Here is a 14,210-nt window from a genome sequence, read left to right as displayed (position 1 = left end):
CTCATATATCAGAAACTGACAGGTACACGAGAAAACCACACTCACATACCAGAAACTGACAGGTACAGGACAAAGCCCCACTCTTATGCCAGGACAAAACTCCACTCACATATCAGTAATTGAGAGGTACAGGACAAAATCCCACTCACGAAACAGAAACTGACAGTTGCACCATGGGTGGCTCTGCTGCACAGGCTGGGAGGAAAAAGAGTGGAAGAGCTATAGTGATAGGGGACTCAATTGTAGGGGAATAGATAGGCGTTTTTGTGGCCGCAATCGAGACTCCAGGATGGTGTGTTGCCTCCCTGGTGCAAGGGTCAAGGACGACTCGGAGCGGCTGCAGAACATTTTGGAGGGGGAGGGTGAACAGCCAGTTGTCGTGGTGCACATAGGCACCAACGATATAGGTAAAAAACGGGATGAGGTCCTAAATGCAGACTATAGGGAGTTAGGAGGTAAATTAAAAAACAGGAGTCAAAGGTAGTAATCTCATGATTGCTACCAGTGCCACGTGCTAGTCAGAGTAGAAATAGGAGGATAGTTCAAGTGAATACATGACTAGAGGAATGGTGCCAGGGGGAGGGATTGAAATTCATTGGACATTAGAACCGGTTCTGGGAGAGGTGGGACAAGTACAAATCGGACGGTTTCCACCTGGGCAGGGCCGGGACTGATGTCCATGGGGGAGTGTTTACTAGTGCTGTTGGGGAGGGTTTAAACTAAAGTGGCAGGGGGTTGGGAACCTGAGCAGGGAGACAGAGGAAAGGGAAACAAGGAAAAAAGCAAAAGACAGGAAGGAGAAAAACAAAATTAGAAGGCAAAGAACTCAACGGTTTAAATCAAACAAGGTCACAGTAAATAAGAATTCATATAGGTCTGAGAGCATTATAAAAACAAGCCTGAAGGCTTTGTGTCTTAATGCAAGGAGCATTCGGAACAAGGTGGATGAATTAGATGTGCAAATAGAGGTAAACGAATAGGATTTGATTGGGATTACAGAAACATGGCTCCAGGGTGGCCAAGGCTGGGAACTCAACACCCAGGGGTATTCAATATTTAGGAAGGATAGGCAAAAAATAAAGGGAGGTGGGGTAGCATTGCTGGTTAAAGAGGGTATTAACACAATTGAAAGGAAGGATATTAACTCTGATGATGTGGAATCTGTATGGGTAGAACTGAGAAATATCAAGAGGCAGAAAACGTTAGTGGGAGTGGTATATTGACCTCCAAACATTAATACGGAGGTTGGGGATGGCATTAAAAGTGAAATTAGAGAAGCATGCAGTAAGGGCACAGTAGTCATCATGGGTGACTTTAATTTATATATAGATTGGGCTAACCAAATTAGTAAAAATACTGTGGAGGAGAAATTCCTCGAATTTTACGGGATCGTTTTCTGGAACAATATGTCGAGGAACCAATCAGAGATCAGGTCATCTTAGACTGGGTATTATGTAATGAGAGAGGGTTAATTAGCAATCTTGTTGTACGAGGCCCCTTGGGTCAGAGCGATCATAATGTGATAGAATTCTTCATTAGGAAGGAGAGTGAAGTAGTTGACTCGGAGACTAGGGTCCTGAATTTAAATAAAGGAAACTACGATGGCATGAGGTGCGAGTTGGGTAGGATTGATTGGGGAATGTCACTCAAAGGGTTGACGGTGGATAGGCAATGGCGAACATCAAAAGACCGCACGGATGAACTACAGAAGTTGTTCATCCCAGTTTGGGATAAGAATAAAACAAAAAGGGTGGCTCAACCGTGGCTAACAAGGAAAATTAGGGATAGCATAAGATCCTAGGAGAGGGCTGGAAAAAGCGGTAACCCTGAGGATTGGGAGCAGTTTAGGATTCAACAAAGGAGGACAAAGGGATTAATTAAGAAGGGGAAAATAGAATATGAAAGTAAGCTTGTAGGGAACATAAAAACTGACTGTAAGAGCTTTTATAGATATTTGAAGTGAAAAAGATGAGTGAAATCAAGTGTAGGTCCCTTGCAATCAGAAGCAGGGGAAGTTATAATGGGGAACAAAGAAATGGCTGACCAATTAAATGCATATTTTGGTTCTGTCTTCACAAAGGAGGACACAAATAACCTCCCAGAGATGTTGGAGAACATAGGGTCTGATGAGAGGGAGGAACTGAAAGAAATCAGTATTTGTAGGGAAATGGTGTTAGTGAAATTGACGGGATTGAAGGCCGATAAATCCCCAGGGCCTGATAATCTACATCCTAGGGTACTTAAGGAGGTGCCCCTAGAAATAGTAGATGCATTGCTGATCATATTCCAAAATTCGCTGGAATCTGGAACAGTACCTATGGATTGGAGGGTAGCTAATGTTACCCCACTATTCAAAAAGGGTGGTAGAGAGATAGCAGGGAATTACAGACCAGGAAGCCTGACATCGGTCGTGGGGAAAATGCTAGAGTCCATTATGAAGGATGTAATAGCTGAGCACTTGGAAAACAGTGACAGGATCGGACAAAGTCAACATGGATTTACAAAAGATAAATCGTGCTTGACTAATCTACTGGAATTTTTTGAGGATGTAACTGGGAAAATAGATAAGGGAGAACCAGTAGATGTGGTGTATTTGGACTTTGAAAAGGCTTTTGATAAGGTCCCGCATAAGAGATTAGCATGCAAAGTTAAGGCACATGGGATTGGGGGCAAGGTATTGACTTGGATAGAGAACTGGTTGGTGGACAGAAAGCAGAGAGTAGAAATTAACATGTCTTTTTCCAGGTGGCAGGCAGTGACTAGTGGTGTACCGCAAGGATCGGCCCTTGGACCCCAGCTATTCACAATATACATTAATGATCTAGAAAAGGGAACTAGATGTAATATCTCCAAATTTGCAGATGACACAAAGCTGGGTGGGCGTGTGTGCTGCGAGGAGGATACCGAGAAACTCCAGGATGATTTGGACAGGTTGGGCGATTGGGCAGAAGCATGGCAGATGCAATATAATGTGGATAAATGCGAGGTTATCCACTTTGGTGTCAAAAACAGAAAGGCAGACTATTATCTGAATGGCAATAGATTGGGAGAAGGGGAAGTGCAACGAGACCTGGGTGTCCTTGTGCACCAGTCGCTGAAGGTAAGCATGCAGGTTCAGCAGGTGGTGAAGAAGGCAAATGGTATGTTGGCCTTCATAGTGAAAGGGTTTGAGTACAGGAGCAAAGATGTCCTACTGCAGATGTACAGGGCCTTGGTGAGGCCACACCTTGAGGACTGTGTGCAGTTTTGTTCGCCTTATCTGAGGAAGGATGTTCTTACCATGGAAGGAGTTCAGTGAAGATTCACAAGGCTGATCCCTGGGATGGCAGGAATGACGTATGAGGAGAGATTGGGTCGATTGGGCTTATACTCGCTGGAGTTTAGAAGAATGAGAGGGGATCTCATCGAAACTTGTAAAATTCTGACATGTCTGGACAAACTAGATGCAGGTAGAATGTTCCTGATGGTCGGAGAGTCCAGAACCAGGGCTCATAGTCTAAGGATAAGGGGTAAGCCATTTAGGACAGAGATGAGGAAGAATTTCTTCACCCAGAGAGTGGTGAACCTGTGGAATTGTCTACCACAGAAGGCGTTTCAGGCCAAGTCTTTAAATATATTCAAGAAGGAGTTACATATATTACTTAGAACTAAACCTATCAAGGGATATGGGGAGAAGGCAGGTACGGGGTACTGAGTTTGGATGTTCAGCCATGCTCACATGGAATGGCGGAGCAGGCTCGAGGGGCTGAATGGCCTACTCCTGCTCCTATCTTCTATGTTTCTATGAAACACAACTCACATAAAAAAAACTGAAAGGTAGAGCCAAAATCCCACTTACAAAGCAGAAACTGACAGGTACAAGACTAAAGCCGACATACAGACAAGTAAATGATATGTACAAGACAAAAACCTTTTCATATACCAGATAATAAAAGGTTCAGCACAAGCAGAATCACATACCAGTAACAGGCAAGTACAGGACAAAACCCCACTGACATATCAGAAACTTACAGTTACAGGTCAAAACCACATTCACATACCAGAAACTGACAGGTACAGGGCAAAACCCCACTCACAAATCAGAAAATTACAGTTACACGTCAAAATCGCACTCACATATGCAGGGCGGCATCTTTTACCTGGTTTACGGTAATTTACCTGACCAGCAGCCTTTGCCTGCACTTTGAACCAATTCCAAACAGTGGTTTCGAATCGCTAAACCCACCCTTCCAGTTCTGACTGGAGGAACTTATAATTAATGATTTATAAAAAAGGACAAAATGGTCTCGATGCGAGAAAATCAAACTTTATTAACTAAAGAATACAACACCACACGATCAAAGGATTAAAGAAACTACACCACACGATCAATGTAAATTTGCTTAACAGGGGAAGGCAGACGGCAAAAACGAGGGATAAATGGCTACAATGTAAGTCTTACAATCTTAGCAATTTCCCTTAAATTACCACCCCTCTAACTCCTTACTAGATTGCCTTGTTGAGGAGTCAGAAACCTGCTCACCTGTGGTCCAAAGAGTAAGAGCGAGAAGAGCTGACCTGCAGTCCAAGGAATAAGAGAGAGATATGCTTCTGAGAAGCTATCTTAATACCTGGGAGCTCCTGCTGTTTTGGCGCTGAAAAGGTCTGTGTGCAAATTCGCGCTGAAAAGTTCGAATACATAAGAGAAAGGCCATGATTGGCTGATTCAAACGGGCTATTTCGCAGTCGCCAAACTGCTCCCATTGTCTGGAATGGGTGATTCAAATAAAGCTTGGAGTGGTTTGAATGTGTCTTCATTCTGGGGCCGAAATGTTCCCGCCCACATCCGGAGTTTTCTGGGCTAAAACAAAGGGATCCTACCGTCCCATTGTCGAGTAATGGGTGATTGAAACCCATTCAGTTTAAACTGTTCCCTTCCTCAGTTTGAGTGTCTTTCTCAACAGTCTGTGCTGAGCCTTCGAACCATCTCCATTCACCCTGATGGGTTTTGAATGGGGTTGGATTACTATGTAAACAGAAACCGATTCTCTTGTGGTCACTCGAAACCGCAGCCTAAGTGAATAGTCCTTTATGTCAACAAGGCAGTTGTTTCAGTAAACATACATCGATTGTCAGCAGGGAAGGGAAACTCCCTTTTTGATTGACAGAATCTGACTGCCACTGCTTGATCCTCCCACTTTTGACAGACCTGCACGAGCTGCTTCCAAGCCTCTTTGTCCTTGGACATGCTTTTCTGACGGCCATTTTTAAACCCCTTTCCAATTTACCAAACTCAAGGGTACAAATTTTAATAAAATGTACTGTCTTAAATTGTGCAAATTTTTCCACAACATTCCTTGATTCCAGTGTTGTCCACGTGCCGCCCATCTCAAAGCAGCCTTTTGCGGTTCTGGGCACGTTTTAAAACATTGTCCAACCCAGAGACAATTTAAAAGCACGCACAGTCTCCATCCACGATGTGGATTAATATCTCCAGTATCTTCGGGGCTGAGGGATTTTGCAAACCCTTACGCACACCAAAAATTGACAAGTACAGCACAAAACCCCACTCACATACCAGAAATTGAGAGGTACAGGATAAAACTCCACTCACATACCAGAAAATGACAACTGCAGCACAAAACCCAACTCACATACCAGAAGCTGACAAGTAGAGGACTAAACCACACTCTCATAACAGAAATTGAGAGTTAAAGGACAAAACCCCACTTACATATCAGAAATGGACTGGTACAGGAAAAAAAACCCACACACATCCCAGAAGCTGACAGGAACAGGAAAAAACCACATTCACATAACAGAAACTGACATGTAAATGACAAAAGCCCAATCACATACCAGAAACTGACAGTTACAGGGTAAAGGCCCATTCACATACAAGAAACTGACAGGTACAGGACAAAGCTCCACTCATATACCAGGTACTGATAGGTTCAGGACAAAACCACACTCAGGTACCAGAAACTGACAGTAACTGGATACAATACCTCACACATATCAGAATCTGAAAGGTACAGGGCAAAACCACTCTCACATATCAGATATTGACAAGTACAGGACAAAGACCCACTCACATACCAGAAACTGAGAGTTAAAGGACAAAACCTCACTCTCACACCAGAAAATGACAGGTACAGGGCAAAGCCCCACTCTCATACCAGAAACTGTTACATACAGGACAAAAAACCAACTCACATACCAATTACTCAAAGGTAGAAGACAAAACTCCACTCTTATATCTGAAACTGACAGGTACATGCGAAAACCACACTCACATACCAGAAACAGCCAGGTACAGGACAATGCCCAACTCACATACCAGGAACTGATAGATACAGGACAAAGCCCCACTCAACTACCTGAAACTGAGAGGTAGAGGACTAAACCACACTCAATTATCAGGAACTGACAGGTACCAGACAACACCACATTCACATAGCAGAACCTGACAGGTACAGGACAAAACATCACTCACATAACAGAAACTGACAGGTAAAGGACAAAAGCCCACTCACGTACTGGAAACTGACAGGTATGGGACGAAACCCCATTCACGTACCAGAAACAGACAGGTTCAGGACAAAACACAACTCACATAACAGAAACTGAAAGGTACAGGCAAAATCCCACTTACAAAGCAGAAACTAACAGGTACAGGGCAAAATCCCAGTCACGTACCAGAAGCTGACAGGTACAGGACAATACCCCACTCACATACCAGAAGCTTGACAGATACAGGAGAAAACGCCACGCACATAACAGAAACTGATACGTATAGGACATAGCCCCACTAACTGATAGGTATAGGACAAAGCCCCAATCACGTACCAGAAACTGATGGGTACAGACAGACCCCTGCTGACCCATGAGAAACTGACAGGTACAGGACAAAATCACAATCACATACCAGAAACTTACAAGTACAGGACAAACCCACCACTCACACACCAGAAACTGGCAGGAACAGTAAAAAAACACACTTATATACCAGAAAATTACAGGTACAGGAAAAATCACAAATAACATAAGGGAAACTGTCAGGAATAGGTAAAAACCTCACTCACATTCCAGAAGCTGACAGGTACAAAACAAAACTCCACTCACATAACAGAAACTGACAGGAACAGGACAAAATCCCACACATTACAAGTCAGAAGCCCACTTACAGACAAGTAAATGACATGTACATGACAAAAACCTTTTCACATACCAGATACTGAAAGGTAGAGCACAAACACAATCACATATCAGTAACAGGCAAGTACAGGACAAAACCCCACTCACACATCAAAAACTTGCAGTTACAGGTCAAAACCGCACTCACATACCAGGAACTGATAGGTAAAGGACAAATTCACACTCACATACAAGAAACTGACATTAACAGGTAAAACTCCAATCACATAGCAGAAATTGAGAGGTACAGGACAAAACCCCATGCACGTACCAGAAACAGACAGGATCAGGACAATACACAACCCACATACCAGAAACTAACAGGTACAGGCAAAATTCCACTTACATACCAGAAAGTGACAGAAACAAGTCAAAATTCCAGTCATATTCCAGAAACTGGCAGGAACAGGGCTATACCCCACTTACAGAGAAGAAAATTACAGGTACAGGACAATATCCTATTCACATTCCAGAAATTGACATGTTCAGCACAAACCAACTCACAGATCAGTAACTGGCAAGTACAGGACAAAACCTCACTCACATATCAAAATCTTACAGTTACAGGTCAAAATCCCACTCATATACCAGGTACTGATAGGTACAGGAAAACAACCCACACTAATCTATCGGAAGCTGACTGGTACTGAATAAAACCAGATAGCATACAAGAGATCGATGGGTACAGAATAGAACCAACATTCACAGACCAGAGACTGACTGGTAGAGTAAAACCTAAAATTCACGTATCAGAAGCTGCCAGTTACAGTGTAAAACCTACATTCACCATCCAGAGACTGACAGGTGCAGGTTGAATTATAAACTGACACAGAGTATCGGAGTGTGACAGACTCAGAATGAATCCCACATACACGTGCAATACCAGAAAATGATAGACACAATTAATCCCATACAGACATTGATTATTAAAGACTGACTGGTTAGGAATGAATCTCACTCTCACACAAAGTCCAGAGACTGACAGAGAATTTACCTCACTGTCATATAAAGGACTAGACATTGAGAAAAACAGAATCAATCACACAATGACAGGAGTTTCAGAGACAGATATACAGAATGAGAGGTACAGAATTAATTTAACTCTCACACACTGTATCTGGGACTGAAATATACAGAATGAATCCCACAATTAGATACTCCACCAGAGAGTGACAGATACTGAATTAATCTAACTCTCGCATACAGAATCATAAACTGACAAAGAGATAATTAATTTCACACTAACTCAGGGAATCAGAGACAGACAGATACAGAATGAATCCCGCACTTTCATACAACACCTGAGACTGACAGATACTGATATACTGAATTAATCTAACTCTCACATACAGATTCAAAACGGTAACACTAACTTATTAAATGATCGAGACAAAAGGATACTCACACTGACAGAAAGTAGAACAGACTGACTGATAATCAATGAATCTCACTCTCTCACATAGTATCAGGGACAGACAGATAAAAAAATCTACCTCATTTTCACTTACAGTACCAGACACTGACAATACATAATCAATCACACACCAGCACAAATTTTCAGAGACGGACATACAGATTGATTCTCAGTCACACACATTACCCAGACTGACAGATACAGATTTATTCTGAATCTCAAATGTTATCCAGAGATTGACAGTTCCTAAATCAATCTCTATCTCACATACAGTATCAGACTCACAGGTGCATAATACATCCCAATCAAAGATACCGTACCAGAAACAGCCTGTCTTTGGTATTGTATGTGATTGTTATATGCAATCTTTATCTCTTAGACTTTGATACACTTTGTCAGTGTTTGTTAAATTCTGGATTTGTCAGTTTCTGGTTCAGTATGTGACAATGAGGTGCATTCAGTATCTGTCAGTCTCACGTAATGAGTGAGAATGAGAATAATTTGTTACTTCAATCTCTGATACTGTGTATCGGTGTGTGATTGATTCTGTATTGTCAATGTCTGGTGCTGTATGTGGCAATTAGGTAGATTTTGTATCAGAGACAGGCAGTTGTAGAATGATTCCCAAATTCATATGCCGTGCCAGAACTGAATGATATTGAATATATCTCAGTCTCATATACAGTATCAGAGACTGACAGATACAGAATTAATCTGACACTAACAGAGTATCAGAGTCAAACAGATACAGTACCAGAAAATTATAGAGAAAAATGATCCCCACTCTGACACAGTGTATGAAATACTGACTGATACAGAATGAATCTCACTCTCAAACATATTACCATGGACTGAGAGATACAGAATATATCTCACTGTCACATAGAGTATCAGACACTGACTAACACAGAATCAATCCCACACTGACACAGATTATCAGAGACTGACAGCTATAGAATTTCATGCTCACATATGGTATCGGAGACTGACAGATACATTGCATGAATCACACACTCACATACTGTACCAGATAGTGACAGAGACAGAATAAATCCCCAACTGACAGATAAAGAATAAATCTCAATCACACATACAGCATATCAGATTGGCAGAGAGAGAGGATGAATCTCACACTGACAGCGTATCAGATGGCGACAGACCCAGAATTAATACACACTCGCTCACAGCATAAGAAAATGATAGCGACAAAATTAACCCCACATTAAAGACTGATTGGTACAGAATGAATCTCCCTCTCATATACAGCACCAGAGATTGTCAGATATATAACTACTCTAACTTGCAATTACAGAACAGAGCTGACAGACAGAGATTGAATCTTACAGTAACACAGAGCATCAGAGGGCCGGCAGATACAGAATGACTACACGATCACATGCAGTATAATTGATTTACAGATAGATTCAGTCCCACACACAGATACAGTAGCAGATACCAGCAGAAATGGAATTAATCTCAGTGCCAGAGTCTGATAGATGCAGTAAGAATCGCACTTTCATAAACCGAGTAAGTAGCAGATTCATGCGGATTTCTTCGCTGATAGACAGTACCAGAGACAGACAGGTTCAGCTCTAATCCAACACTAATATGCAGTCCCAAAGACTGACAGATACAGAATGAATCTCACACTCACACTCAGTACCAGATACTGACATCTTAGACTTAGACTTGCACACCATCCCAGTGAATGACAGATATAGAATGAATCTCAGACTTGCACATCCCAGTGACAGACTGACACAGAATTAATGTCACACACTCGTACACTACCAGAGAATGACTGATTCCAAATGAATTCCAACACTGACACATGGTACCAGAGTCTGACCGTAACAGATGGAATCCCGCACTGACACATGGTATCAGTGACGGACAGGAAACAAATGGGTCCCACACTCACATACTGTAACAGAGACTGAGATTGAGAATGATTCCCACATTTACATAAATCACCAGAGAATGAATAATACAGAACTATTCCAATACACACATTCACAGTACTAGAGACTGGCAGATACTGAACTAAAGTGGCGGAGACCACACCGCAAGGCGTGAATATAGTGCACTGGTTGAAGGAAGTACAATTAATTGCTGTCACGTCCGGAAGAAGCGCTTGGGACCACGGATAATGGTCTGGGATTTGGTTAATGGGAAGATGAAGCTTCCTCTGCTCTTGCAATGACCTTTCTGACTGCAGGGGGCGTGCTGGTGATAAAAACTCAATCTGATTGGATAAATAAAGAAGCCAATCAGAGACCTGCAGAACAATGGAAATTGACAGCATTCCTAAGCAGCCAATGACAATCATTGCCTTCACCCATCCTTCATTAGCATAGGGTTGTGGGGGCAGCCTATTTAAGCCGAGCGCGGAGCGGGATTGCGTCATATTTGTATTTGAAATCGACTTTGAGAATGGTTGACGAAAAGAAACCAGTTGCCAAGAAGGGCGCCAAGAAACCTGTCACTAAACCGGCAGCGAAGGGCGGCAAGAAGCGTAGAAAGTCGAGGAGGGAGAGTTACTCCATCTACATCTACAAAGTGATGAAGCAGGTTCACCCTGACACCGGCATCTCCTCCAAGGCCATGGGCGTCATGAACTCGTTTGTGAACGATATTTTCGAGCGTATCGCGGGTGAGGCTTCCCGCCTGACCCATTACAACAAGCGGCACACCATCAGCTCCCGGGAGATCCAGACCGCCGTGCGCCTGCTGCTGCCCGGGGAGCTGGCCAAGCACGCCGTGTCGGAAGGGACAAAGGCGGTGACCAAATACACCAGCTCCAAGTAAAACTCCACGCTGTCCTGAAAGAACAAACCCAAAACACAAAGGCTCTTTTAAGAGCCACCCACAATCTCTCTGAAAGATCTACACAAACGCATCTCACTTTGGAATCAATTTACTGTAATGTTTCTCCTTAACAAGTGTGTTTGAGAACGTTTGAAGTTCCAACTTTAGATTTGAGTTTGAATTTTCAGATAAGCAGTTTCACTGCCCAGATCGACCTTAGCGTCGTTGTTGTATTTCCCGTCCAGTAAAATACAAACACAGTCCCTGATCGCTTTCCTTTTGTTCTCAGACCCGTTCAATTGCAGCGCCTTCCGACGAATTAAAAGCTTGTTTTCGAGATGAGACTCAGATTTCATTCCCCTCAATCTCTGCAAAAACATTTTCATTTTTTTCAATGCCAGTTGGGAGTCAATCCTTTAATTAACCCGAGAATTACTGTAATCTAACAACCCAGAATGGGGTTTCTTAGAGACCAGAACGCGGTCAGTTTGAACACTCTGTCCCTCTTCTCACAGCAGGACTCCCAGATCTGGTTTCACTCCCGCAGCAGCGCCTGTGCAAAGGATCGATCGATAATCTGTGAATCCTCACTTTTACACAGATTGAGCTGGAATGTGTCCCGTTACAGAATCAATGGGGATTTAATCCCGCCCGATAGAGTTTGAAATTGAACCCGAAATTAATCCCAATTGTAACAGCCTAGAATTTGCAAGGGAGAGATGGAATAAGACAAAAGGAATAAAAAACTGTCCGGAAATCTTTGGCGAATAGTTCATTTATTAACTTAATTCGCTGGTTTAGGAAAATATTGGCGGGCTTTTTGAAATTAAAAATCGTTGGCGGTCTGACTGTTGAGGACAGTTATTTCCGCACCCTTGCCATTGGCGGGAAAAACAGACTATGATTGGTCACCGGAAAGCACCAATGAAATTCCCCACAGAGCGACCAATCACAAGTTCGCTCTTTTCATTCCTCCAGAAGGTATAAGTAGGGCAGATGTGGGCGGAGTTTATCATTATTTCTTTCAACGAGTGAATTGTGGAAATGTCTGGAAGAGGAAAAACTGGCGGTAAAGCTCGGGCCAAGGCCAAATCCCGTTCATCCCGGGCCGGACTGCAGTTCCCTGTGGGCCGTGTTCACAGGCTCCTGCGAAAGGGCAACTACGCTCAGCGTGTGGGTGCCGGAGCCCCGGTCTACATGGCTGCTGTGCTCGAGTATCTGACCGCTGAAATCCTGGAGCTGGCCGGCAACGCGGCCCGCGACAACAAGAAGACCCGCATCATCCCCAGACACCTGCAGCTGGCCATCCGCAACGACGAGGAGCTCAACAAGCTGCTGGGAAAGGTGACCATCGCTCAGGGCGGGGTGCTGCCTAATATCCAGGCGGTGCTGCTGCCCAAGAAAACCAGCACTGCCAGCTCCAAGAGCAAGTAAACTGGACAAGATTCAATCTAATAACCCAAAGGCTCTTTTCAGAGCCACCCACTTTATCTGTGAAAGGGTTGTTTACTGTTAAGCCGTTCTCGGCTATGAACAGGACATGTAGAACTGTAAATCCACAAACATTACAGCGGGTTTGTTGTTACCGAATATTCAGATCAGCGATTCAATACAGAGGGGGACTGGCTTCAGAGAAAAACAAAACACACGGAAACTTAACGTGAGACCGGCCCTAATTAAACACATTGGGAGAGCCGAATATGAACGCATGTTAAGAAACGATTATTAAGCCAGTGAGCGGTTGATGGGCGAACCGTTCCTTATTGGGCCAATAATTCCATATACATCCTGAGCACATTGATCCATACTAACTTTTCCCCTTTTAATTTGCAGACATAGAAACATAGAATATAGGAGCAGGAGTAGGCCATTCGGCCCTTCGAGACTGCTCCGCCATTCAACGAGATCATCAACGAGAGCATCGAACCAGAATTACAGCTCTGGTTAATATAAAATATTCCAAATAGTAACTACCTCTCCCCGCAGTAAGAGTTGATTTTAAAAGTGAGCTTCAGACTTCAGGCACCTCGTTCTCTCTCGATGATCAATCCCGGTATGTGGAGTTGGATCAGTGCTCCCACTTATAGTTTCCTACTGGGCGGGTGCAGTCAGTTTACTGGGCAGATCGCTAACATTTAAACCTAGACCATACCCAGACATTCACTGCCCCCCCCTTTATAAATCCCAATTACATTAAGACTGCAAGAGCAGCACGGTGTGTGCACAGTCCAATTTCCCTTGCGCTGATCGGAGCTCTTTCCTTTGCTGATTTGGTGGCTCTTAAAAGAGCCGTTGTTGTGTTTGGTGCTAAAGTCTGGAGCCGGGCAGGGTGAGTTTAGGCGCGCTCCCCGCGGATGCGGCGGGCCAGCTGGATGTCTTTGGGCATGATGGTGACTCGCTTGGCGTGGATGGCGCACAGGTTGGTGTCCTCAAAGAGCCCCACCAGGTAAGCCTCGCTGGCCTCCTGCAGGGCCATGACGGCCGAGCTCTGGAAGCGCAGGTCGGTCTTGAAGTCCTGAGCGATCTCCCGCACCAGGCGCTGGAAGGGCAGTTTGCGGATCAGCAGCTCGGTGGATTTCTGGTAGCGGCGGATCTCCCTCAGAGCCACAGTGCCGGGTCTGTAGCGATGGGGTTTCTTCACTCCGCCCGTGGCTGGAGCGCTCTTCCGGGCCGCTTTGGTCGCCAACTGTTTGCGAGGAGCTTTCCCTCCGGTCGATTTGCGCGCTGTCTGTTTGGTCCTGGCCATTTTCTGAACCGATCTCAACACAATCTGGATCACACGGACTGTTAATGCGGAGTCTGCTGTGTGTCC

Source organism: Somniosus microcephalus, unplaced genomic scaffold, assembly GCF_052327205.1.
Source record: "Somniosus microcephalus isolate GS21.2 unplaced genomic scaffold, FLI_Smic_1.0 unresolved_chr5, whole genome shotgun sequence".
Taxonomy (NCBI): Eukaryota; Metazoa; Chordata; class Chondrichthyes; order Squaliformes; family Somniosidae; genus Somniosus; species Somniosus microcephalus.
The sequence above is the reverse complement of the archived record's forward strand: the minus strand, read 5'-3'. Positions refer to the sequence as shown.